Source organism: Spermophilus citellus (assembly GCF_964194105.1).
Source record: "Spermophilus citellus genome assembly, chromosome: 2".
NCBI classification, from domain to species: domain Eukaryota; kingdom Metazoa; phylum Chordata; class Mammalia; order Rodentia; family Sciuridae; genus Spermophilus; species Spermophilus citellus.
The window spans coordinates 211,764,772-211,769,358 of NC_138183.1; the positions used below are offsets into that span (position 1 = coordinate 211,764,772).

The 4,587-nt window shown below is 41.0% G+C and overlaps 1 long non-coding RNA gene across 3 annotated transcripts in view; it reads left to right on the plus strand.

Annotated features, from left to right (window-relative positions):
* The window catches only part of LOC308640827, a 73,404-nt gene that overhangs the window by 64,488 nt on the left and 4,329 nt on the right, over positions 1-4,587 (plus strand). For all 3 annotated transcript variants that reach the window (XR_014020358.1, XR_014020359.1, XR_014020360.1), the window contains 2 exons: positions 1,416-1,504; positions 3,708-3,745. This is a non-coding gene — a long non-coding RNA (uncharacterized lncRNA). The remainder of the gene's footprint in view (positions 1-1,415; positions 1,505-3,707; positions 3,746-4,587) is intronic.

Consider the following 4,587-nt stretch of genomic DNA (forward strand, 5'->3'; position numbering starts at 1 on the left):
AGTTCTTCATAGAAATAGAGAAAGCAATCATTAATTCATTTGGAAAAATTAGAGCCCCAGAATAGCCAAAACAGTCCTTAGTGAGAAAATTGAAGCTGGAGGCATAATAATACCAGACCTTAAATTATAATACCAAGCTATAGTAACTAAAGCAGCATGGTATTGGTACCAAAACAGACATGAAGACCAATGGAACAGAATAGAAGACACAGAGACAAACCCACATAAATACAGTTATCTCATACTAGACAAAGGCACCATAAACCTACATTGGAGAAAAGACCTTCCAAGATGGGAAGGAGATGTTGTGGTGACAGAAAATAGATCTATCATATACGTAGAACTCATTTTGTTTCATTCACAGGCATCATGGATCAGGCAATACACCTTTCCAAATCCCTAGGATTAGAATGTAGGGGTTGCACAGCTAGGCAAATGTTGTACCACTGAGCTATACCTCCAGCTCTGTCTCTAATATTAAGACACACCCCCCCCGCCCTGACTTCCTCACAAGCAGCTGTGTCCTAAGTCTTGGCAGGATCTTAAGCACCAGCTGTATACCCTAGTGCAAGTCATATAGGCTCTCTACACCTCAGTTTTCTCATTAGCAAAATGGGGTTAATAGTAATAATTACCTCATAGTGCTTCTATGAGATAATGTATACAAAGAGATTAGTTTGCTGCTTAGCTACTGGTTAGGGGAAGCATCTCTGGTGTGTTTTGAGTCTGGTCCATGTGATTAATGATGTCACAATGCCCTACTAGACTCCGACTTCTCCATTAGGGAGTTGCGGATCCTTTGGAGCCAAGGAATGGAACTGACATGCAAGATCTCTATCAACTGAAGGTTTCATGAGCACGCTTCTTTGCCAAGATCTTGGTGAATAGTCTCTCACTGTGCGATTATATTTTAGAAATTATTTTCCTTTTTATCATGATTGTACTTGGCTGGATGCTTTTTGTTGGACTTGCATGTTACATGGGCACATTTCCAGAGTTTGTGGTAAGTAATGACTTTATGTGTAAATCCCTGGTAGCCACCTCTGGCTCTGCCTCACACTTCCATCTGGAATTTCTGACCAAATTGGAGAGAGCTGAGGTCTCACCACTAATTAGAAATCAGGATGTGATGGGAACAAAGTTAGTTTCCCAGGCTCCTCCTAATCTCATTGGGACACTCTTCTTTTAAGTCCTTTTTTGTTTCCCCTTCTTTCTTGAAATGTATAAGGGGTCTGCTGGAGACAGTGCCTAGCTTCTGGATTTTAAGACAAGTAAATCATGAGTTGCTGGTAGGAATGGGAACCATAAGGACTTGGGGGACCATTCAGCAGTACTTCCAGTCACCACCCAGAGTTACTTACCTACAAGGCCAACAAGTAGAGCCATCTTGACCTTTAAATTTCTTTCTGACTCAGCCTCCACCTCTAAAGTGGAAACAGAAGTGGCCCATTCGTGAGAGCAAGGCACGACGGAGGAGCCGAGCTTTGGAGGAAGATCTGTCACTGTAAGTAGGTGATCAGATTTGTTGGGCTGGGTTTCCAGAGAACTCTAGCACTGGAGTCTCCTCAGAGAGAGTTTGATCTCCTGGAAAATAGAGTAAACCATAGAAGGGGAGATGATTTGAGGTGTATGGTGGGGAAAGAGGACTTGGGGAATACTATGAGGCCAAAATTCAGGATAAGTATCCTTTTGTTTTGTTGTGATTTTTTGCTATTCTGGAGATAGAATCCAGGCCTTTCACATACTAGGCAAGTGCTCTGCCACTGAGCTGCATCCCAGCCCTATAGGTATTGCTTTTGAAGATGATTCCCATTTATTTATTTTCTCCTCACATATACTGTACTATCTTGTACCAACTCACCCCTCCTCCCTTCCTTCCTCGTTCTTTGCCTTATGCTCCCTTCCCTTTCTTTCCCTTCCTCACCCCTCCCCTCCCCTCTTCTTCCTTCCTTCCTTAGGATCAGACCCAGGGATGCCCTTTTTATTTTATTTTTGAGATAGGGTCTCACTAAGTTTCTGAGGCTAGCCTCAATCTTGCTGTTCTACTGCCTCAGCCTCCTGAATTGCTGGGATTACCGGCATGCACCACTGTGCCTAGCTTGTACCAACATTTTAAACCACCTTTTTGGCAGATCATAAAACTAAAGAACAAGAACTTGAGTTCAAGTTCTAACTTTGCCACTTATTAGCTATGCGACCTTGGGGAAGTTTAATTTCCTTGAACCTCAGTTTCATCATCTGTACAATGGGAGATATCTCAGTATCTTAACTATTTTTGTAAAAATTACATATGGGAATTCATGTAAGGTATTTAATGCAAAACCAGACAATTAACATTTAGTAAAATACTAACTTAACAACTAAGTAAAATAATGAATTAGTAAACAAAGATTTACTGATGATAGTGTCCTCAGGCATTTACCCAAGGCCAGCTCAATGATGAGGGTAGGATTCAAGCCTAGGGGCCTCTCATATTCATTCCACTAGACCAGACTGCCTACAGATAATATTAAATGGACATATTGCTTTCAGCAAACCATCTCCTAAGTTTCTTGCATCCTATTGTTTGTTTGTTTTTTTGTTGTTGGTGTTGTTGTTGTTTTATTTTTTTATGCCTCTCAAGAGTGGTTCCATTGTTAGATAAACTTAACTCTTTGTAGTCTTATTATCCTGATCACACAGGAGCAGTGTTTTTGGAAGCCCCCTGCCACCTTTTTTTTTTTTTTTTTTTAAGAAGGAAGAGGTGTCAAGCCCTAATCTTAGGTATATTAAGAGCAGGACACTTGGTAATTGGTTTTTCTTCTTGTTGTTGGTTTTTTTGCTTGTTTATTTTGTTTTTTAATCCATCTGCCCCAGGATTTCCAAGAGAGCATTGGCCCAAAGGAGTCAGACCTTTGTGAGGAGCGTGGGGATGTGGATGGAAGAACTGAAAACATATTTAGCTGAGACATTGCCACATTGTGTAATCCTGACCAAATCACTTAAACAACTCTATGCCTATTTCTTCAGCTGTGAAATGAACATAATAGTCCATCTTTCTTGTTTTCTTTTCCCATGGTAGTTGTAAGGTTTATGCTGCATGATGAAAATTGCATTTCACAAAATGCAAGAATTTTCCTTTTTGAACAGCCTAACAATAGCATTAAAGTTAATTGCTCATAGTATACCTAACCAGTTAATTCCCTCAATAAATCCAGGATGGTTTTGTTTTTTTGAATAGCGATTTTTTTTTTTTTGTTTCAGATTGTTTAAAGCCACTAGTTATATATTTTAGTATGCAATGAGTTGTTATTAAGGATGTGATGTTACTGAGATCCTAAACAGTCACTAGAGTATAAGGGCCCTTTTGATAAGGTTTCTTTAGCTCCAACATATGTGGCATCCTGGCCAACCATCCCATAGCTGTGCACTGTGATTTTTTTTTTCCATAGTGTCACAGGGGCTGATGTCACAATTGGTATCTGAGCCCTGCCCCCCAAAATGGCCATGGAGAGCCATTTTAGTTTAGAGTAGACCCCAGAGACCCTCAACCAGGAGCTGTCATGCTGGGCCATCCATCCTGTAGTCTCTAATGAAGACAGCCCAGTTCCCAGAACTCAGGGAATAGAACACTACCTTCCAGAACCACCCATTTCCCTAGGCACACACCACCAGCTGAGCAAGAAGCCCCACAATGATCGTTATCTTATGGTTGCTTCTCATTGCAGGAACGATGTGGAAGGGATTTAAATATCCCCCAGGAGGGGTAAGTGTACCTTTGACTTTGTTTCTACTTTGAAGTGTATACCCCTAAGTAACAAACTAAGCATGAAAATCCAACTCTAGTAACTTTAGAAACAAATACTCTCTTCTTGTATTTAAAAAAAAAAAAAAGTTAGCCAGGCACGGTGGCACATGCCTGTAAATCTCAGTGGCTCGGGAGGCTGAGGCAGGAAGACCGCAAATTCAAAGCCAACCTCAGCAACTTAGTGAAATCCTAAGCAACTTAGTGAGACCCTGTCTGAAAATAATTTTTTTTTAAAGGGGAAAGGGGCTGGGGATGTGGCTCAGTGGTTAAGCACCCTGGGTTCAATCCCTGGTACCAAAAAAAAAAAAAAAATTACCTACTTCTGTTACTAGTCACACTCAGAATTCGGAGTTCCCACTTTCTTTCATGTGCTCTTTTATACATATTTTCTTAAAGGAGTTTATTAATTTTTTTAAAGTTCTTCATTTAGAGGTAAGGGGATGGATATTTCTGGCCCAGAGCCAAAGGTATCTGACATGGGTGATCTAATCTATAGTATGCTAACAGCATATTTTTAAATGAACAACCTTCATAGGATTTTCCTAAATCAGCCCATTTCAGCAACCCAGACTTAACCCATCTTTGCATAAATACTTGTTGACAAAGGGTTCTGGTAGCTGATGTTTCTTTCCTTTCTACCTCTCCCACATTGTTGAGCCCCCTGGCAGCCAGCATCAGAGGTCTTAGGTGAGACAGAATTGGACACAACTACCCTTGCCGCCCTTGGCAAGAAGAGCAATTGCTTGAGCCCTTCACCCTAGCAACCGCTGGACCCACCTGACATACTTTTTTCCCCCCAG